The sequence below is a fragment of the Balaenoptera physalus genome, assembly GCF_965194825.1.
Source record: "Balaenoptera physalus genome assembly, chromosome: 7".
NCBI classification, from domain to species: Eukaryota; Metazoa; Chordata; class Mammalia; order Artiodactyla; family Balaenopteridae; genus Balaenoptera; species Balaenoptera physalus.
In genome coordinates this window covers 56,938,846-56,962,372 of record NC_138886.1, presented here as the reverse complement: position 1 = coordinate 56,962,372, position 23,527 = coordinate 56,938,846, and the positions used below count along the sequence as shown (strand labels likewise).

At 41.0% G+C, this 23,527-nt stretch overlaps 1 protein-coding gene and 1 long non-coding RNA gene across 2 annotated transcripts in view; one reads left to right on the top strand and one right to left on the bottom strand.

Moving 5' to 3' along the window:
* Positions 1 to 23,527, bottom strand: part of LOC309664940 (uncharacterized protein) — a gene marked incomplete at its 5' end in the record, with an annotated part of 67,001 nt that overhangs the window by 14,332 nt on the left and 29,142 nt on the right. The window contains 5 exons of the mRNA XM_082471106.1: positions 317 to 935; positions 6,136 to 6,223; positions 13,786 to 13,886; positions 15,704 to 15,754; positions 17,343 to 17,840. The remainder of the gene's footprint in view (positions 1 to 316; positions 936 to 6,135; positions 6,224 to 13,785; positions 13,887 to 15,703; positions 15,755 to 17,342; positions 17,841 to 23,527) is intronic.
* On the top strand, positions 934 to 4,532 carry LOC309664997. The gene is made up of 2 exons (XR_014266137.1): positions 934 to 1,840; positions 4,226 to 4,532. It is a non-coding gene; the product is annotated as an uncharacterized lncRNA (long non-coding RNA).

Genomic DNA, 23,527 nt, shown 5'->3' with positions numbered 1-23,527 from the left:
TCTTTTTTTTTTTAATTTATTCATTTATGGCTGTGTTGGGTCTTCGTTTCTGTGCGAGGGCTTTCTCTAGTTGTGGCAAGCGGGGGCCACTCTTCATCGCGGTGCGCGGGCCTCTCACTATCGGGGCCTCTCTTGTTGCGGAGCACAGGCTCCAGACGCGCAGGCTCAGTAATTGTGGCTCATGGGCCCAGTTGTTCCTCGGCATGTGGGATCTTCCCAGACCAGGGTTCAAACCCGTGTCCCCTGCATTGGCAGGCAGATTCTCAACCATTGCGCCACCAGGGAAGCCCCCAGTATCAATTTTTTTAATCCTCACCTTTTTACAAATGTGAAAACAGGCTCAGTATGGCTACCAAGGAATTCTCCTAAATCACTGAAACTGTAAATTTGGGACCTAAGTCTAAATCAGTTTCTCATTTTATCTTGGCTAACTTCTTAAAATTCTGTTTAGGGACACGGGGAGGGAGAAGGGTAAGCTGGGAGGAAGTGAGAGAGTGGCATGGACATATATACACTACCAAATGTAAAATAGCTAGTGGGAAGCAGCCACATAGCACAGGGAGATCAGCTCGGTGCTTTGTGACCACCGAGAAGGGTTGGATAGGGAGGGTGGGAGGGAGACGCCAGAGGGAGGGGATATGGGGATATATGTATACATATAGCTGATTCACTTTGTTATACAGCAGAAACTAACACAACATTGTAAAGCAATTATACTCCAATAAATATGTTAAAAAACAAAACAAAAATCCCCCGGCCGACTTGCAGTGTTCGCAGCTCGCTGAACGTGACAGCAGGCACACTGCAGCATACGCGAACACGAAGGAAAACTGCCGCGTCCCAGCGGTCTCCGCACCTCTTGACTGCCTGGTTCCAGATCCTTCACCTGCACCAGGCGCTGGGAAGGAAGAGAACTTGGGCTTGCGTGTCCCGACCTCGGAAAGGAAGGTAGCAGGACAAAGTGAACCAGTATTGAGGATGCCATTTGAAAGATTTTTCCAGGGGTGGGGGTGGGGGAGTAGATTGCCAGCGCACGCGCAGAAAGAGCTGGATGCCGATCCTCCTGACTGCCCATGGCCTCACGTGACCCAAGGAATGCGAGCACCATTAAGCCGGGTCCAAGCGAGTCACGTGGGTCAACTGACTGCCTACGCCACTCCGGTTCTTCCAGGTCCGCTCCGCGCAGCACAGAAGCTAAATCCACAGCCCGGAAGCTTCTTGCACCTTTGGAGCGGGACTTGGTCGTCACAGAACGGGGAGACACTCAGGCAGGAAAGAGGAACTGATGCCCAGTTACCCGCGGGATGCCTTTGGGGAGAGACCTCCGGAGTCAACGCCCTCCCTTGGAAATAGGTTTCCGTGCCCGCGCGCGGGCCATCTGGAGCGGGGACATCAGAGGCGTGGCCTCGGTGCTGCCCTGGATCCGAGAGCTCGCGTCGTGTGAAGGGACTCCCTTAGGCTCACGGCTCTACAGCCTCTGTCAAGTGGGAAGGTCCTGGGCGGGCTGAAAAGCCCTTGCTTAGGCCCCTTAAGCAACGACTGAGTTGTAAGCTTCAGGGAGCACAAGTGCCATGTGTTGGAGGCACCAGTGTGGGCATCTAATGTCCCTGCGGGTGTGAGCGTTCAGATGGGAAACCTGAACAGGAACTTCCCCAGGAACGCTTGGACCGAGCCCATCTTGCGCTGAAATTGAGAAATTTGGAAGTGCAGGTGCACCCTGGTTCCATTCACTGTGTCAAAGGCAGCCTTGTTTTTGTACTTAAACACCCTTCAGGGTGTGCAATTTAGGTCTTCTCTGCTGCCAGAGGCAGATGGCACAACGTGCAAACGTTCAGCAAAGGTAAATTGAATTTTCTTAATTGCCTGAAAGCGTCTCACTGCTAGGCCCAATGGGACTTTCTTCTATAGTGTTCTCAGCTAAGGAAGATTAGCCCAATCCTAATGCTGGCCGGTGGATTTGGGCAGACTCTTAATTGCTGTTTCCTATTTCAAGCTATATTATACTTTGGTGAAAAGACTCAATTTCAGTGCTACAAAACTCTAATTTCAGCTTATTTGAAAACCTCGGTGGTTCTAGTCCCAGATGTTTTCTTTGTTTTGAGGGGCAGTGAGGATAAAAGGAACGTGATATTGATGGTTATAAGACAAAAATATTGTTTATACACCAAACTTCTGAATTTGCCCTACACTAGCACACAGTTGGGAATATTCCTAATGCAGTGTACAATATCAGGCTTTAACTCTACTTAGGAGGCAAAGCGACATGAGTGATTAGAGGAGAAGTAATAAACATAATGATGCTGACATGGATAAACTGTCTATAATTACTGTCTAGGTGACTCATCTCCCATGATCCCTCAAAGCTATTTCACTAGATTTTTCCCTCCATCAATCCATAAGATCACTTTCTTCTCCCTGACATGCTTTCTTGACTTCCAGGACACCCATTCTATTGGTTTTCTCCTACTTCACTTCCTGCTCCTTCTCAGGTTTTTGCTGATTCTCTTTAATACTGCACCTGTTCAGGTGTTCTGTTGATGGACTGCTGATGTTTGGAAGGTTCATAAAATTAAGACAGGGGCTTCCCTGGTGGAGCAGTGGTTGAGAATCTGCCTGCCAGTGCAGGGGACACGGGTTCGAGCCCTGGTCTGGGAAGATCCCACATGCCACGGAGCAGCTGGGCCCGTGAGCCACAATTACTGAGCCTGCGCGTCTGGAGCCTGTGCTCCGCAACAAGAGAGGCGGCGATGGTGAGAGGCCCGCGCACTGCGATGAAGAGTGGTCTCCACTTGCCGCAACTGGAGAAAGCCCTCACACAGAAACGAAGACTCAACACAGTCATAAATAAATAAATAAATAAATAAAAGAACGTGAATTTCCAAAAAAAAAGAGTAAAACTTAAAAAAAAAAAAAATTAAGACACATAACTCGTAAACTTTTTTTATTCTGTAATATTAATTTTTCTTGCCCTTATTTAAGCAATATTACTAATTATGTTATTATAATTAAGACTTTAATATTACTTAGGTTCTATTGACAGTAATAATCTAAATCAGGGGTCAGCTAACTACAGCCATGGGCCAAATCTGGTTTACCAACTTTTTGTAAATAAAGTTTCATTTCAATATAGCTATGTCCGTTTATTTATGTATTGTTTGTGGCTGGTTTTGAGCTATAACAGCAGAGTTGAGTAGTTGTCCTAGAGACTGACCCACAAAGTTTAAAATACTATTTATTGTCTAGAGCTTGGCAGAAAAAGCTTGCCAACCCCTGACCTAAATGACTAAAAATGTAAAATGTAATTGTGTTCTAAGTGTATAGATTTTAATATATTTTCCCCAAGTGTAAATTAAATTACTGTAAACATTTTTAAAATTATTTTCACACATTTTTAAGAAGTTATTTTTCTTCTAAAGTTTTCCAAATTATCTTCCAAAATTAAAAGGCAAAATGTGTTATAATTAAAGAATATAAAGATTTTTAAGTCAAAATTATTAAGAGTTAGACAATCTTAATTTTTGGCAAATGTAATTAAATCTTACTAAATATTGTTATAAAAATAAAACTAATATGATTTTAGTGTTCACAGTCCATCCAGTTGCCAGTGTTAGTAGTCAGCATCATATTTTGTGTATATTAGGTCTTGACATTCATACAAAGGACTTTAAAGATAATATGAATTGTTTAATATTCTTGTTTCTCAGCCACAGCTGTTGCAGATACTGTGCTAATAACCTAATTCCTGGGTAATTCTGGAACCACTCATTGAAATATAAAGAGAAGCAAGAAATCAATTCTCCACACTGTTACGTAACTGTGCTATGTAAGAATCCCTTGCATTAATGCTATCTGAAAGGATTTGACAAAGTAATTTGTTACGTTCTCCTACTTAAGTGCTTCTGCTACTCAAAACCTTTCCAGTCTCTGAAGCAACATCCATCTATGACGTTGGCCATGCACAACCGAGGAGGCTTCTTAGCATTTGGACCCAATGTCATTTTCTTTTGAGGACACACAGCTAGAGATATGCTGGGGTGTTTATCTCCTGGGGCGTGAAGGGTAGCAGAACATACCACCCCAAAATATGCCACTTTGGCATCAGGATTATATTTTGCTGAAGACAATTGAGAAAAAGCAGATATAAGGAAAGCTTTCTGCCCTCCCCCTATTTGCCTAAAAGCAGGACGTAAATTCATTAACATGTTCCCCCTCTTCTCTCTACCAGGAAGGACAAAAGTTAATTACTGGAGACAACTCTAGAAGCTTTTTTCAGCCCAGAGACAGCACCAGAGGAATCTCCATAACACATCTTACCTTCCATTAGTTCCCCCATATATTTGCCTTCCCACAATTTGCTGCCCTAGAAACTCAAAAGTCTTTTCCTTTGCCTTGTCATTTATCTCAAAATTTATTGTTCTTTTTTTGAGATGCTATATAGGCCGAGTTCTAACCATTCTTTTGAGTTACTCATCTCCGAGTTGCTCCCATGTGTTTGCGTGATGCATACGTTAATAAACTTTTTTTAAAATAAATTTATTATTTATTTATTTATGGCTGCATTGGGTCTCCGTTGCTACACACGGGCTTTTTCTAGTTGCAGCCAGTGGGGGCTATTCTTCGTTGTGGAGCGCCGGCTTCTCACTGCGGTGGCTTCTCTTGTTGTGGAGCACGGGCTCTAGGCACGGGCTCCAGTAGTTGTGGCTCACAGGCTCTAGAGCGCAGGCTCAGTAGTTGTGGCACACGGGCGTAGTTGCTCCGCGGCATGTGGAATCTTCCCAGACCAGGGCTCGAACCCGTGTGCCCTGCATTGGCAGGTGGATTCTTAACCACTGTGCCACCAGGGAAGCCCACGTTAATAAACTCTTTGTTTTTCTCTTAGTCTGTCTTGTCAGTCTAAATACAGGGCCCCAGCCAGAGAACCTAAGATGGCTAGAAGGAAAAGAAAATCTTTCCCTCCCCTATAGGCCTTAGCAGTTTAGCATGTTTCTGATATGTGGTGGCCACTACAGTGCAGGGTCCTCTTGCCCAGGTCAAAGAGTAAATACTGCCTTGTTGGGTACCTATGAAAGCCCTAAGCAGGCCACATCCTTTCAACAGACCATGGAGTACAAATGTAACCACGGTAAAAACATGGCCATTGGAAAAAAATGAAAGCCTGAATTAACCTCAGCAACTCCCTTATGCTGCTGTTAAAGTCACCCTGTTCTGACTCACAAGCCTCCACGTTTCCTTCTTCTGGGGATGTCAGGAACTATTTGATGACAGGAATCTTCTACTAAATTGTCTACATATATGACTAATTACTTGATGCATTATCACCAAAAGCCTATAGCCTTTAAGAAGGCATACCATAGAAAGGATGCATTTAGAGTACCCAGCTAATTGCCAAAAGAAGATATGGTGCTCCAAAGGAAGACATATCTTCGTATTAAATGGACCTAAGACTTCTCCACACATATATTTTAATGAATTTAACTCCTTTCTAACTTTTCAGTAATTGGAAATATAATAGTGTAATTTCACACTATTCAAAGGAAGCCTAAATTAAAGGCCAGGGATCGCAGAATTTGAAATAAAGAATCTTAGTCTAGCTGGAGGCACTTAATAAATACTAAAATTTAAACACGTGTAACTGAAAGCACCTCTGTTTTAACATGTAAAGTACATAATATAATTTTCCCCTCTAAAAAAGAATGTGGAATGCTACAAATGTATTATAGCTTGTTAAATTAAAAATAAATGTGTGGGGACTTCCCTGGTGGCACAGTGGTTAGGAATCCGCCTGCCAATGCACGGGACATAGGTTTGAGCCCTGGTCTGGGAGGATCCCACAGGCCGCGGAGCAACTAGGCCTGTGTGCCACAACTACTGAGCCTGCGCTCTAGAGCCTGCGAGCCACAACTACTGAGCCCACGTGCCACAACTACTGAGCCCACGTGCCACAACTACTGAAGCCCACGTGCCTAGAGCCCGTGCTCCACAACAAGAGAAGCCACCGCAATGAGAAGCCCACGCACTGCAACTAAGAGTAGCCCCTGCTCACCGCAACTAGAGAAAGCCCGCGCGCAGCAACAAAGACCCAACGCAGCTATAAATTAATTAATTAATTAATTAATTAAAAAAAAAAGATCTTACCTGCCTTGAAGGTGGTAGAGCACTAGGCAGAAGAAGCCAGGTTCCTTGAATAAATGCATGGAGCAAGACCCCACCGATCCGTGTTAGACTATAATGTGAACAATAAATAAAACTTTATGGTGTTGAGCCCCCTAAAATGTAGGGTTATTTGCAACACTAGTTTGCCTGAATATCACACAATTATTACAAACTTTATAGAATTGTTGTCAGGAGCAAAGAAAAATAATCTTGCCTAAGATAAGCTCAGGATCTAGACAGATGGGTGTCAAATCAATGAGTCCTCTTTTCTCTGATAAATGTTTCATTAATGAATCATATTGGTGCTCTAAAATATTTATTCCAAGCTAGGGAATTTTGTGTTAAAATACTTGTCAAACTTCAAAAGGTGATTAAATACATTACCAAGGAAATTTTTTTGTAAAGTATTTAAAAAATATATTTAATTATTTATTTGGCTGTGCCGGGTCTTAATTGTGGCACGTGGGATCTTCATTGCGGCCTGCAGGATCTTTACTTGCAGCATGCGAACTCTTAGTTGCGGCATGTGGAATCTGGTTCCCTGACCAAGGATCGAACCCAGGGCCCCTGCATTGGGAGCTTGGAGTCTTAGCCACCAGGGAAGTCCCTGAACCAAGGAAATTTAATATTTTGCCTTAATTTAAAAAATTAACTGTGCGTGTTTCTCTATTGTGATGAATACGGTTTATACACAAAATTGGGAGTTGAGGGCATAGCTTATTTGATTGATTCCATGCAAGAATTTGGATTCCTGATATAATATGGAATAGCTAAAAGTTTAAATAAATGTAATGTAAAACATGAAGTTTCAGTTGAAATGTAGTAAAGTTAGAGTGTAACTAAAATACCTCATATATTTTAAGAATTTGCTCCAGTAAAACTCAAGAATAAAACTACCCTAGTGGTTTTTTTTTTTAAGATTTAAAAAAATTAATTAATTTTTGGCTGCATTGGGTCTTTGCTGCATGCGGGCTTTCTCTAGTTGCGGCGAGCGGGGTCTACTCTCCATTGCGGTGCATGGGCTTCTCATTGCGGTGGCTTCTCTTGTTGTGGAGCACAGGCTCTAGGCACGCGGGCTTCAGTAGCTGTGGCACTCGAGCTCTAGAGCACAGGCTCAGTAATTGTGGCACACGGGCTTAGTTGCTCTGTGGCATGTGGGATCTTCCCAGACCAGGGATCGAACCCGTGTCCTCTGCATTGGCAGGTGGATTCTTTTTTTTTTTTTTTAACATCTTTACTGGAGTATAATTGCTTTACAATGTTGTGTTAGTTTCTGCTGTATAACAAAGTGAATCAGCTACATGTATACATATATCCCCATATTCCCTCCCTCTGGCGTCTCCCTCCCACCCTCCCTATCCCACCCCTCTAGGTGGTCACAAAGCACGGAGCTGATCTCCCTGTGCTATGTGGCTGCTTCCCACTAGCTATCTATTGTACATTTGGTAGTGTATATATGTCAATACTACTCTCTCACTTCGTCCCAGCTTACCCTTCCCTCTCCCCGTGTCCTCAAGTCCATTCTCTAGTCTGCATCTTTATTCCTGTCCTGGCAGGTGGATTCTTAACCACTGCACCACCAGGTAAGTCCCAAGGTTCTTTTTTTTTTTTTTTTTTTTGATGTGGACCATTTTTAAAGTTTTTATTGAATTTGTTACAATATTGCTTCTGTTTTATGTTTTGGTTTTTTGGCCACGAGGCATGTGGGATCTTAGCTCCCCAACCAGGGATTGAGCCTGCACCCCCTGCATGGGAAGATGGAGTCTTAACCACTGGACCGCCAGGGAAGTCCCTGGTTGTTTTTTTTTTTTTTTAAATCATTACTCTGCACTGTTATTTATTTATTAATTTATTTGGCCACACCGCACAGCTTGTGGGATCTCTGTTCCCTGACCAGGGATCAAACCCGGGCCCTCAGCAGTGAAAGCACCGAGTCTCAACCACTGGACCGCCAGGGAATTACCCACCCTAGTGTTTTTAACTTAGAATTTTGAGTATTTTGGTTCAGGTCTCAAGAGTACAATTTGTTTTAAGGAAGTGGCCCTGCAGACCAATGTGGAGGTTTGGGTTTCCCTTTCATGCAGTGATTTCCAAATGAAGTTGATTAGGCCTTCTAACAGTTTATGAAAGCAGTAAATGTGGAGTTGCAAGCCTTCCCGTGAATTTCAAAAAGTTTACTAGGCACTGTGTTTTAGATGAAAGTGCATGGCCTGTGAGTATCACATATGTGGGTTCTTTACCCAGCTTGCTCTTTGATATAAAGCCCAGTTACTTCACCTCAATTTCTCATCTGTAAAATGGTGTTAGAAAAACTTAACTCAAGTTTTGTTTTTTGTTTTGGCTGCACTGTGTGGCTTGTGGGATCTTAGTTCCCAGACCAGGGATCGAACCCGGGGCCTTGGCAGTGAAAGTGCAGAGTCCCAACCACTGGACTGCCAGGGAATTCCCCTTAACTCAAGTTTTAATTGTTAATTATACCTCAATAAAGGTGAGGGGAAAAGTACTCAGAGGACTGTTTTAAGACTTACATGAGACAATGTTGGTAGAGTCGGGCACATTGATGATAAACAATAAATGGTTCTTCTCTCCTTGCCCTCTCTGCAATAAAAACTACTGGTAACAATTACTAACAATAGGATGGAGAAGATAACCTGCATATTATTTCTATTTTTTAATTGCTATTACATCAGTTCAGTATGGGATCGTTTCTTTTAGAAATATTTATCCAAAGTTTTGTTTTGGCAGTATTACATGTATGCAGTTAAACAGATGAGAAACACAATTCTTTTCGTATTGTATTTCTTTTGGTAACCAAATTATCTTAAAATCTGGTGCATAATGATAAAACATCAATAAAAACTGTCCTTCAGATAGAGAACCACAGGATTAGTATGTCAGGGCATATTCTCAGAAATGAACACTAGATGGCAGCTTTCAGACAAGATTGTCTGGGTCAATGGCCCACTTTTGTTTTCCCCTCCTGACAAAACCCAAGCAAAGTCTTTTCCGAGTGTCTTTCTTACCCAGTGGATCCCGCTTCCCCAGGGACCCTCCCACTTGCCTCCATCAGGACAATAGTTACTAACCTAGAAAAGAAAGCATCTGTAGAGGCTGCTAGAGAGAGAAGATTAAATTAAAAAAAGAGAAACCCAACAAAAAACGAACCTGCAAGCCTTTCCCTCTATTATATTTTATTTTCCTTTTAAAATAATAAACACAAAGTGATTTCATCTTTGTGGTGATTGAGAGGGTGGAGCAGGGGGAGTAGGGAATCTTCTTGAATCAATTCTCAAGAACTCATTATGTTGTTCTTTATAACAGCAAGTAAGCTTTTTTTAGCTTGTTCTTTTTCTTTTTTTAAAAAAAAAACCTCTCTACTCTTTGCCTATTTTTCTTTCATTCATGCCTTAAAGTATTTATTAAGTATTTACAGTGTACAACTTGGTACTTACATCAGCTTGGTGCTGAGGGTGGGAGATGAGAAAGTATATTTGGATAAGGTCAACCCTCTACCCTTCAGACCACTGCAGTCATAGGGGAAATAAGACAGCGACATAAATGTCAGAGTAGGGTACAATTTCTGGCAGGCACACTTTTGGTACCACAGCACAAACAAAGTCATATCAAGTGGCATTCTCTTTGTAATCAACAGATTTGTCCTTCTCTTTTGGAGACCTCTTATGTACATTCAGCAGTTTTACTCAGCTCAATGTGGCTAGCTCATCCTGGTTCTCTACTTTGTATAGCAACTGCTCTATTTTCCAAAGTCTAAATTTTTTCCCCCAGCACTTGACAGAGCTCACACTGATGGTCTCTTTAATGATTTTTGCTTCATTAATACTGTGGTCTGGGACTTCCCTGGTGGTGCAGTGGTTAAGAATCCGCCTACCAATGCAGGGGACACGGGTTCGATCCCTGGTCCAGGAAGATCCCACATGCCACAGAGCAACTAAGCCCGTGTGCCACAACTACTGAAACCTACGCGCCTAGAGCCCGTGCTCCACAACAAGAGAAGCCACCGCAATGAGAAGCCCGTGCACCGCAACAAAGAGTAGCCCCCGCTCGCCGCAACTAGAGAAAGTCTGGTGCAGCAATGAAGACCCACTGCAGCCAAAAGTAAATAAAATAAAATAAATTTATTAAAAAAAAATACTATGGTCTGAATGTTTATGTCCCCCTCCCCAAAATTTATATTTTGAAATCCCAGTGCTTAATGTGATGGTATTAGGATGGGGAGCCTTTGGGAGGTGCTTAGGTCATGAGGGTAAAGCCCTCATCAAGGGTGGAAGATTAATGCTCTTATAAAAGAGACCCCAGAGGGTTTGCCTACCACTTCAACTATGTGAGGACATAGCAAGAAGGCACAGCTATGAACCAGGCAACCATGCTGGCGCCTTGATCTTGGACTTCCCAACCTCCAGAACAGTGAGAAATAAAGTTCTGTTGTTTATAAGCTAGCCAGTCTGTGACATTTTGTTATGGCAGCCCGAATGGACTAAGACAATTAATGACCCTTTCTGTTTCTGAAAATTGTACTGATTTATGTTTTATCTTCTCAGAAACTTGTAACATTTTTCAGATTTCTTCACTAGTTCTTCCTCAAAGTCCATCTTAAATTCATTTCCCTCTGCCTTTTGCCTACTTTCTTAGAGCCCTGATGGTAATTTTAAACCCAGCCTTCTTAACAGTGAGTTGTATTCTGAAGTGACCATGAATCAAAAGAGTCCTCAGCTCCTGTTATCTTCTGTTAATGTTTGGACACATCCTTAGGAATTTCTGTTCTTTTTTTTTTTTTTTTCTTTCTTTCAAGTGAGGCTTATTTTCAACAACTTGGGACTTCATTATCTTGTATATTCTACTTTTTTATAGAAAGGAACTTTCTCTAGACTAAAATAATACATGCACCAACCCACAAGAAGGCCATAATAATGACAGGCTTCAAGGCCACTCTGTGAATGTCAGGCCTCACTGTTAAGTGCTACAGGAAGCTCAGCCTGAGTTGACTGTTTTCTTCTTGGGGATTTTTCACCTGACCTATAACTTCCTGTGTAGGTGCCCTAGTGGCTAAATCCTCCTTAATGCTCAATTTGGGGTATGTTCCTTTGACAATGAGTTCTAATATGGAACGCCCTTTCCCTCCACGCACTGTTTGACCCAGAAAAAGAGCTCCAGAACTGCTATTCCTGTGAGGGTTCTGGGTCAAAGGTGAAGAGGTAGGCAGGAAGAAGAGGGGCAGGCTAGCTCTGTGGGGTACAGCCCACTTCTTTGATCTCTGAGTGCCATGCCCTCCCTCCCTTGCCTCCACCTCTCCTCCACCTCGAATGGCCTACAGCCTCCTCCCAAGTTCCTGCAACTCCCCTGCTTCCCTCCATCTCCACCGCCAGAGCACACCCACTCCTTGGGCCTGGGGCTGTGTGCCTAAATTTCCCTCATGGACAACAGAGATAGAGATAGCTTTACTGGGGGAAAAAAGACCTTATTTTTAGTAGAATAGAAACGGGGAGACCTTGGTTTTTCTCTATCCAGAACCAATTTACTTTGCTGTTATTTCCTGCTTCTTGCTTTTCTCATCTATGTGTTGGTTGGAAGAAGTTCAATCTGTAGTTTTGCGTGTGTTAACGTAGCTGATTTCTTCCTAATTGGAAATGAGTCTATAGCATTTACTTATCTAATGTGAAATATAACACATACTGAAAACTATATAGAACATTACACTATTTAAATAATCATAAAACAAAAAAAAGAAATAATCATAAAACAAAACCCCTTAAACACTATCCACAACTATACTAGTTTTGTAATAACCCCACAACTGCCACCCTCCTTCTAAGATCACAACCCTCTCTCCTCCAGAGGTAAATTCCACTCTGATTTCCTTAGGAATCACTTTCCTGCTTTACTTTCCCCCCCTCCTTCTTTTTAGTATCATTACCTCAGTGTGCATGCCTAGCAGTGCACTTTGGTTTTGACCGTTATTGAGGGTTACATACGTAGATTTACACTCTACGTATTTTATTTGTGCTTTGCCTCTTTCCCTCAACATTGTGATGTTTATCCATGTTGCATTTACCTGTAATTTGTTCCTATTCATTGATAAACGTCTTTCTATTGTATGAATATAGCACACTCTTCTCATGTTCACAGATAACGGGATTGTTTCTATTTGGGGCTCTCAGGGACATTCTCGTCCATATAGCCCGGAGTACAGGTGCTTATGTATCACTTGTGGATTTTGTTCAGATGCAGAGTCTGGTTCAGAAGGTCTGCAGTGGGGCCCATAAATTTATATTTCTAACAGATTGTTGAGAGATGCTCAATGTTTAGCTGGGAGTGAATGTGCTAGGTCATAGGGTATCTGGATCTTCAATTTTCTAGACAACATGAAACTGTTTGGAAAGTTGTTGCATCTATTTACACTTTCTCCAGCAGTGTTTGTTTTTGTTGCTCATCATACATGCCAGTGTTGGTTATTGTCAGATTCTTAATATTTGTCAACCAGAGGGGTGATTTAAACTTGCATTTTTCTGGATATTTATGAGATTGAATGGCTTTTTACAATTTATTTTATCCAAAGAAATCCATTTGGATTTCTTCTTTTTGGAAAATGTTTGCGGTTCCCCTCACCACCAATTTTATTTGTCTTTTTCTCACGGAAAAAACTGCTGTCCCTTTGACCACTGCTGGGGAGGAAAAACTTTTCCTCCAACCTCTTAAATTCAGAAATCATTAAATTCAGACCTGATAATTAAACTGACAAAAGACCATTACCAAGAGTAAAAGGTTTATTCATATGTATCTGGAGCTAACTAAGGAGGTAGCTTATATACCTAACTTAGTAGGGAAAAGGGACTGGGGAGAACTTATATACCTAACTTAATAGGGCTTATATACCTAACTTAGTACGGAAAAGGGACTGGGGAGAACCGGCTTCTATGGGAAGAACAAATAGGTTTCTTTAGGGGAGACAAATGGGTTTTTAGAAGAACAAATGGGGAAGAAAGTTTGTGATAATGTTTGTTTATGCTGGTGTGAGGGTCTTTCCTTCTTCTTTATGGCCATGAAACCCCTGGGAGAGGGATTTATAGTGGTTTACTCTTGGTCTCTCTCCTGGGAGTAGACCCACGATGAAGAGGGAATTTTTGGCAGCCTTATTTCCCAGAAGTTTCTGCTTTTAGTCAAATAAGGGAAGCTCTAAGAATGCTTCTTTCTGCACCCGTTGATTGTCAAAAGTCTTCAACTTAAAATAATGTTCATACTAATTCTGGGGTTCTTAATATGTCCCTACACCATCATGTAAATTTCTAAGTATTTTTTTCTTCTTGAGGTTTCTAACTGATGACGTATCAAGCTATAATTAACCACTTGCTTGTTACTGGAGAAATTTAGCTTTATTTTTGGACCTTTTATATTAACAATGCTTCCAAAGGTACTCAATTTGTATTGTTTTATTTATCTTATTAATTTAATTTATTAAAAAGAAAGAGGATTTCTGGTGTCCATTTTCAGTAGAATTAAATACCAGATAGGTAAGCATTTGTACTTTAGCTGACTTGTTAGAGATGCTTTTCAGCAGTCTAAGCAAGAATGAACCTTTTAGATACATTGTGTTGATTTGGGGGATACAGTTCTTACCTTTCTGACAAGAGGACTCTTGAAGTTGACTTAACTTGGTGAAATTAAGGGCAAATCATCAGAACTTTTGTCTTTCCATTTCCCTACCAACTTCTCTTGTTCTAGGGGAAACAAAACAAATAAAATCAGGATAATGATATCTTTTTTCCCTAAGCTTTACAGTTCTTCTAGAATTTTTAGAACCCACTAAGGTTCTCTTTCTCTCTCATTTGTTTGTTTCCTTTTGCCAAATACCTCCCCGCCCCCTTTTTTTCCATGTCTGACAGAAGCCCAGAGTGAAATATGCTCCATCACAGCAAATGAATTAACCCTGGCAGAAAATTTTCCTTTCAAATTTTCCTAACCATATTGACATTTATCCCTGCTGCAAGTCCTTTTAATATGACATAAAATGTATATTAAAAACTAATGAATAAAACAAACCAATAGGAAAGCGAGCAAGGATTTGCAATATGTTCCCAGAAAAGAAAATATAAATGGCTCCTAAATATAAGATGCTCATCTCCTAACAGAAATGAAAATTAAAGCTATTTTGTGATACAATGACAATCTTATCAAATCATCAAAGACAAAAAAATATGCTAGGGACTTCCCTGGTGGTGCAGTGGTTGAGAATCTGCCTGCCAATGCAGGGGACACAGGTTCAAGCCCTGGTCTGGGAAGATCCCACATGCCGTGGAGCAACTAAGCCCATGCGCCACAACTACTGAGCCCGCGTGCCACAACTACCGAAGCCTGCATGCCTAGAGCCCAAGCTCTGCAACAAGAGAAGCCACCGCAATGAGAAGCCCACACGCTGCAACCAAGAGTAGCCCCCACTCACCGCAACTAAAGAAAGCCCGTGTGCATCAACGAAGACCCAACAACAAACACTCAATGCAGCCAAAAATAAATAAATAAATAAATTTATTTAAAAAAATAAGTATGCTAATATTTTGTTGATGAATTTATGGGGAATATGTATTCATTGCTCGTGGAAGTTAAATTAGTATAATGCTTACAGAAGTTAAATTAGTACAATCCTTACAGAAGGCAGTTTGACACTTGTCTATCAACATCTCAAATGCATATAACTTTTGACACAGAAACTAACTTCTAGAAATTTATATCATCATACACTTGCACAATTACAAAACAGTTTATTTTTCATTACAGCATTATTCATAATAGGCAGAAGACTGGAAAGATCCCAAATGCCCATCAATAGGAAACTGGTAAAAAAAAAAATATTATAGGATATATGTACCATGGAATACTATACAACTCTACAAAAAAAAGGATAATACTATATACTCATATGGAAAACAAAAATGTTTTTAAATGAAAAAAGCAGGATACAGGGACTTCCCTGGTGGTGCAGTGATTAAGGATCCGCCTGCCAATGCAGGGGACATGGGTTCGAGCCCTGGTCCGGGAAGATTCCACATGCCACGGAGCAACTAAGCCCATGCACCACAACTACTGAGCCCACATGCCACAACTACTGAAGCCCGCACGCCTAGGGCCCATGCTCCACAACAAGAGAAGCCACCGCAATGAGAAGCCCGTGCACTGCAGCGAAGAGCAGCCCCCACTCACCGCAACTAGAGAAAGCACGCACGCAGCAACGAAGACCCAAAGCAGCCAAAACAAAAAACAAAAAACAAACAAAAACAAACCAGGATACAGAACATTGTATAAAATAGTTTACTATTTGTGTCAAAAAAAGAAAGAAAATAAGTGTATTTGTATTTCCTCCCAACTAGTTGTCCTTGGGATAGGGTGCATTTGGAACAGAGCAAATAGGTTGCAAGGATGTGAAACAGATTTTTCACTATATACTTTTTTACATTTCAATATTTGAATCACATGACTATAAAACATTTTACCAAACAGGTTAAAAATAGATTGAATTTTTAAAAATCACTGAAACTCTTACCTTTAGTAGCAGAAGTTTTGAGAGTAATTCCTTAGAATTAAGTTTGCTTAACTATGAAGAAAAAGCAGGAGATCCATTTATAACAACTCCTGATAATGTGATAAGAAGTGCACTGAATGCTTTATTCCATGGTTCAGAGTGAAAGAACATTGTTTTGAACTGCAGACCTACCAAGAGCATTAACACAAGGCTACCAACATGTGCACTGGACAGATAAATCATATACTTTATCTTTAAACCTGACATAGAGGAGTCATTCATTCATTCAATAAAAACATTTCACAATGTGCTAGACTGGTTCATAAAAGTGTTTTCAACAAGCTAAACTTAAAAGACAAACAGGCAGCTATTTGTTCTATTTTTAAGCATTTAAAAGTATTACTTTTTCATGACATTTGAAATGATCAGACAGCCTCATCTTTATTTGCTAAAACAGGAATTTTGCTGTTGCATGTCTGGTTAAGAGACAACTTCACTTTAAAATAGTCTTCTTACTAATAATAAAAAATACTGTTCTTGTAAGGATCAGGTTTGAATTGTTTGGTAATACCAAGGTAGTACAAAGAAAAAAAAAGTTTTAATAAAACAGTACACCTAATAACCAGAGGAAAATACTTTTGAGATTTTGGAAGCATTTGTTTCGATACAGTAGCCAGATAATATTATGTCAAATATCATAAGAGGAGCGGATGGGAGATGCCACGTCCAGCAGTATAAATGTCTACAGACGGTAGTGGTGGACTGTAATGGTGGATTAGTCCTACTACCATGGTGTAGGGATGGAAATCAAGGACAAGGAAGGTATGTTTTGAACTGGGGAGCTAAAAATCTAAAAAATCCAGGTCAATTTATAGTTATACTTTATATACCCATAAGGGCGATGGAGCAGGTCCAGTACCGGTGGGAGGTCAGCTTAGAGTTAAGCCTCGGCGGATGTAGAGGCTAATGGTCAGAAATCCAGAAAAAAGTCGTGTAAGGCCCGAAACCCCTTAGCGGAGGAGAGGGAGACGATGATTCTCCTAAGGATGAGAATAAGCTCCTAGGACACCGGCTCACTCCCAGGAAGTCCCAAGGGAGAGAGAAGGTGACGGTGACGTGGCCGCATCATGAGTCACTAGGACGCACGCTCCTCACTCCAGCTCTCTCGAGAGCACGTTACACAAGACAGAATCCCCGGGACCGCCGCTGGCCTGTGGCACTCTTCCCCAACCCTCAGCATGGCGATCACGACAGTCTCAGCAGATGCGGGCGAAGACCTCTTGTCCCGACACCCCTGACCTCCGGTTCCCCAATCACCTTCTCCCCCAGAGCCCAAGAGGGGCAGACAAGCGGACACACAGCTCTGGACCCGGGAGGAAGAAATGGTGGAAGTGTGGCTCGGGGGACAACGCAGGAGGCAGTCGTGTGTTGCGCATGCGGCAAAGGAAAGGGACCAAAGCCGCCGCGGAGGCAAAGCCACACAGTCCAGAACTAGCACTCTCCAGCGCAAAGTCGCGCGCGACGCGGCATCACGTGACAGCTGAGCCAGCCATCTGTCACGTGATCCCTCGGTGGCGGGGAACCTTAGTAGGCAGTGGTAGCCCTTAGACCGTCACGTGAGCCTCTGATGGGTCTCAGGCTCCGGATCAGCTTCCATTACCTTTAGCTGCACCTAAACTGGCGCCGTCCTCTCGCATCTCCTTGCTTCCGGGAGATGGGGACGCCCCCCCTCTTCATAAATAGGAAAGAAGTTTGAGCAGGCGGGAGGAACAGGTGCATAGAGCACCGAGCGAAAGTCCGCACCAACGCTGTAAGACCAGAGTGTAGCCATGCGTGTCCCGTGATACAATAGGCTCCGTTGAAGTCCTGCAGGGACGCTGCCGCGTGGTGACGTCAGAACGCGGCTTCCGGGGCAAGGGGCGTCGCGGCCCGGCTGCGCCCCGAGTGGTTTCCCGGTTTCTCCCTTGGCGCGTAGTGACCACACCTTGTGTGCGTTTGCTTCACTTCTGTGGCCCGAGCACTCCACAGTCTGCTTCCCGGAATGGAAAAGTCCTGGGGAGGAACCTCTTTGTCCATGTGCAGGAAAACAGTTTAAAAGCAAATTGAAAGAGGAGTCCAAAGCCTTCTCGCAAAGAAGACTCCAGGCCACCCAGGCTTTCTTGGCAAGTTAAACCAAACATTATGAGGAAAACATAATTCCCTTTTTTTTTTCTGCTTTCTCTTTTTTAAAACCATTTTTTAAAAATTGAAGTATAGTTAATTCATAATGTTGTGTTAGTTTCGGGTGTACAGCAAAGTGAATCAGTTACACATACACATATATCTATCCTTTTTAAGATTCTTTTCCATTATAGGTTATTATAAGATATTGAATGTAGTTCCCAGTGCTATACAGTAGGTCCTTGTTGTTTATCTATTTTATGTATAGTAGTGTGTATATGTTAATCCCAAACTAATTTATCCCCTCCCTCATCCCCTTTGGTAACCATAAGTTTGTTATAACCATAATTCCCATATTAATCAAATACAATACTTCTAGAAAAATGGGGAAGGGAAGGCAAAAACAGGGAACACTTCAACTTTTTATGAGGGTTAGTATAACCCTGATAGGAAAACCTGACAAGGAGAGCAAATTGAAGGAAAATGGTATTTACAGTTTACTCATGAATGTAGGTGCAAAAACTGGTAAGCAAAATATTAGCCAAATTTAGTTTTATATAAGGAGAATAACACGTTTTGAGCACGTTGTTTTAACACCAGAATTCAAAGTATTAATTGACTAATGGAAAGAATATGATTATCTCAATAATTGTAGAATAAATGATTAAATCAAATACTTATTCATGATAAATGCTCATGGAAAACCAGTGATGGAAGGGAAACTAATCTAATAAAGGGTATCTGCAATAAACCATATACCAAACATCCTACTTAATGGCAAAACGTTTAAAGCTTTATATTCCTTACAAGGTTCTGTTGACGAACCTGGGACCTTAGACTCTATAGTGTTTCCGCTCAGCCTGGATTTTGTTGATTCCATATACATGGAGCATTTCAGCATGTTTCTCTGTCCTCTCTGTTTCCTGCTAATTGGAGCTGGATTATTTTATTTCTTGAAACACAGTAGTCATAGTTGTTTTGTAATCTGTATCAGTTGTTTTGTAATCTGTGTCATGATAGTTCTAATGTCTGAATTATTTTCAGGTTCCTTTCTGCTGCCTGATATATGTGCTGTGTATGGTCCGTGGTGTCTGGTTTCTTTGTGTCTTCACTTTTTAACCTTGAAAAACGATTTGTGAGAAAAAGGTATTTGTGGCTGCTTTCAAAGAGGATTTTTGTTTGTTCCTGCTGGGTGCCTTGAGGCTTTCTCAATCAGAGACCAGTTTTCATGGGTGGAGTTTCCTTGGGCCATTGCTAACCCAGGCTACAAATCTGAGCAAGAGCTGCCCAATGGCTGCCCATCTATTCAAAGATGGGAGTTTTTTTAAACTATCTTTTTTTTCTCCTATGTAAAAGCAAACCTTTTTTTTTGTCATTGTAAAAGCAAACTTTCCTAAAATTCTAGGGTACTGGTTCATACTTCCCCTTAGGGTATAGCCTGTGAAATCGCAGCTTAATATGGGTAGAATCACATTATACCATTTTCACCTTGGGTAGCCCTGGACCTTGTCTGCTCATTCCATGCCCAATGAAGCAACTAAAAAAAAAAAAAAAAAAAAAAGCTACATGTTCCCTGACTAGAAAATGTCCTCAGGGCAAGAATAGCTTTTGTTCTCTGGTGCCCCATTTGCTTCTTTCGGTTTCTGCCTTCTCTTAGCTTTTGGCCTAATAGTTCCTTACCTTCTTTCAGTAATTTGATGCTTTTGAGATTATTTTTTTATAGTTTATCCAGCATCTTTAGTCATTATCAGTGGGCATATTAGTTTGAATAACCTAGCCCATGATAACTGGAAATAGAAATTTGAGATTTCATTATTTTCTTTAGTTTCTTGCTTTTATCTCTCTCTCTCTCTCTTTTTTTTAAATCTTTGGCCATGCCACGCATCATGCAGGATCTTAGTTCCCCAACCAGGGATTGAACCCACGTCCCCTGTAGTGGAAGTATGGAGTCTTAATGACTGGACCACCAGGGAAGTCCCTCTTGCTTTTATATATCAAGACACCTTGCTAAATGTTACATTCTTGCATCACACTATTTTTTTTTCCTTAACTGTGTGCTTTGTAGGCCATTGCTCCATTTTCTCCTAGCATTGAATTTTGATATGGAGATTGCTAAAGCCAGCCTGATTTTCTCTATCCTTTATAGCTGACATGCTCCTTTTCTATGTATAAACCACTTTTTCAGGGTCAGACTTGGAGAAAATTTACGATAGTGAGTCTCTTAGCTATTGAGTACCTCCTACTGCAAGATAAGTAGGCAAAGAATAACCTCCAACTTCCAAAGAGCATGCAGGAAATCAGCTAAATTTCTTTTGTTCTAGTTTTATGTATTTCACACACATAGATATATGACTGAAGATGCAAATATGGATAATTGTGGACATACATTATTTTTATTGGAAGCCTACTATGTGCTAGTAATTGTGCTATGTGCTTGATTTATAGCTTTGAACATAAGACATACATCCTTGATCATATTCAATTCAAAGAGCTAGATATTCAAGAATAACCAAACAACTATTATTTAGAGTTGTGATAAGTGCAGCCAGGACAAAGTACAGGGTGTTATGAAAGCATAAAACAAAGACCTAACCTAGTTTAGGAGATATGGGTAAGTTTCAGTGAATAAGTCACAAATTAATTAGAGACCTGAAGGATAAGGAGGAATTGGTCAAGTGAAAAGTTGTGCAGTGAGCCTGTGGGCAAAGGGGATTATGTGCAAAGGGCCCGAGGTTGAACAAAGCTTGATGACTTCTAGGAACTGAAGAAAAGTTACCACTGCAGCAGCATTATGAACAAAGAGGAGAATTGCCAATGAGTGTGGAAAGTCAAAGCCCAGGTCATAGAGGCTTTGTGGACAACGTTAAGGAATTGTGACTTCATCCTGATAGTAAAGAGAATTATTAGAGGTTTTTTAAGCTAGAAAAAGATTTGGTCATATTTTTGTTTTTATAATACAGTATTATTCTAGCTGCAAATGGAGAATGGGCGTGGACACAAGTAGAAATGAAGGCTCCAGTTAGCAGATGACTGTAGGAGTCCAAGAAAAGACAAAGACATTTTGAACTATTGTGGTGATAATAAAGATCTAAGGAAGTGTATTCACAAAATATTCAGAAGAAGGATCCTTGGGGTATGGGGATGTATTAGATGTAATGAGATTATCGAGAGTGCTGCCAAGCTTGTCTGAAGGAATTCCTCTCATTTCTCCCAGGAAAGCAAAGATTTATATTCTCCTTCTGGAATAAGGCTTTACTATTCAGAAACTGGTAAACATTGAAAGTTAGGTCAATATGAAACTTAATAGAGGCAAACACAAAGAGTCAGAGGAGGAAAGAGAAGGAAATTCCTGTAGAAGGAGCTAAGTAAAAGCTGTACAGCTTTGGGGGCTCTTAGGGAAATCAGAGGAGTTAAAGGAGTTCCAGTTGGGGACCTGCTTTTTGGACTCAGTCCCTGCCTGCACTCCCACATGCCTTCCCTTACCCTTCACGGACCCCAAGTGTCATCCTTGTTTCTGGGATCTAGCCTCCATGCTCTGGCTCTCACCAGTGTCCCCTGTGTGGCTCAGATACTTTCCACCCTTTGGATTGGGCCCTATCTAGTTCCAGCCTCTGAGGCTAAAGCACAGTGACCCTCTACCCTAGTTAGACAAAACTTGGTTTCCTGGTTTATAGCTACCAGTTATTGAACATCCACTCTATAGCATTCTCTTTACATGGAAGCTACATTATGTCATTTAATCCTGACAACTTTGAGGGAGAAGCATTATTGCTCTTTCCATGTTAAAGATGAGGAAAATGTGGAAACTGAGGCTCAAGGAGTTTAAGGGACTAGCCCAAGTTCACAGTGATTGGCAGATCTGTGGTTCTAACGCTGGTCCACCCACGCCAGAGCCCTGACTTCATGGGGTGCTATGACTCTGGTTTAGTCTCTCAGCTTTACCTCAGGTTCTTAACCTCTGCCTGTGTTTGCAAGCCCAGTCTAGAAATACTACTTGGTTTCTGATGGTTTTCTTTGTGTAAGCATTTGGCTTATCATTCTTAACCCTCGACTGCACCCCTGATTCCTTCTAACTTTGCAGTAATGGCACACAGGAAGAGCCAGAGCCCTGCCTATGAGAAAGCAATTTCTGTCAACTTAACTTTATTTGGAACACTGAGGATAAGAGGATTAATTCTTGGGCAGCTTTGCTGCTTAGCTAATTGATTATTTGTAATTTTCCTATTAATTTTTTGGCTGCACCCCTTGCTTTCTTTAAGAGTCTCTTAAGTCCACTTTCTGTTTGCACTGTGTATCTTCCTTTGAATAACACAGAGATATATGTTAGGTTTAGGAATGCAGTTATTTACCCCTGCATTATCTTGTATTGGTAAAAATCTGAAACAAACTAAATGTACTTAATCTGGTTAAATATAATATAATTATCCATTAAATGGAACTCAATGCAGCCATTAAAAAGTTATAGAATAATAATTCTGTCATGGAAAACTATTACCAATGTACCTTAGTTTTTAAAAAAAAGCTAAACTGCACGTTTAGCATGTTGCTACTTTAAAAATTCTATATATACATATACATTTGTTTCAAATAATGCATTTAAAACTTATGCTATACATAAAAATATTGGGAGGTTAAGTGATTGGACTTCAGAGATTATTGTTACCTTTTAATTTTGTTTCCTCTTCCCCTTTATAAAAAAACTTTTCAACATTGAGCACAAGCTTATTAAAGATAGAAGCTTGTTAAAAATAACATTTCCATGATTTCTACAATGCAGATTTCTATGATTCTGTTATTTGGTTTCAGTTCTTGTAAAGATATAGAGTACTTTGGGGAAGATTAGTATTTTATTATTTATTGATCATTTTCCCTTTATATCACTGTGAAGCAAGTTGATTTGTTCTTAGTACCTACTGTTTCTAACTTAGATATCTGAAAGTCTTGGTTCAGGTCTTAATGGTACAGTTTATTTCTAGGACATTAACATGCAGAGGGTTTTGTATTTCTTTAGTGCAGTGGTTCTGAAGCAAGGACACTGTAGAAATCTATGAGAATAGTAACCAGAGTCAGTGGCCTGTTGCTGGGATTTCCAAAAGTTTAGCAGGCACTGGGGTACAGATGAAAGGGCATAGAATTGAATATTGATAGACATGGGTACAAAACCTAATTCTTTTCTCAACTAGCTTTGGAAAAGAAAACAAGTGAAACTGTCTGGGCCTCTATTTTCTTACCTTTAAAATGGGGATAGCAGTATTAACTCAGAGGGTTACGGGGAGATCTGAATTAGAGTAACCCTATGTAAAGAGACTGATGCATGAAAGGTACTCAAATAAACAGTCGTGTTCTCCTCACTCCCCTCTACAACAGAAACCACATGTACCGCAACGACTATTCACAGGATAACCTAAATCTCTCATTTCTTTGATTTTGGTTGTAATCATATCACTTTGCTATGGGATCTTTTCTGTTAGAATTTTAGGAAAATTTCCAGTTTCTCAGTTACCCCCTCATTACTGCCAAAAGCTCTGTTGTACTTTTGGTAACCAAAATTTCCCAAAACCTGGGATCCAATAACAAAACAGTGTTAAAATGATCTTTGCTGGGAGGGAGGACAGGGTTACTTAGCTAGGACCGCACCTAACTTTTGAAGTGAACACTAGATGGCAGCATTCAGGTGGGATTTTA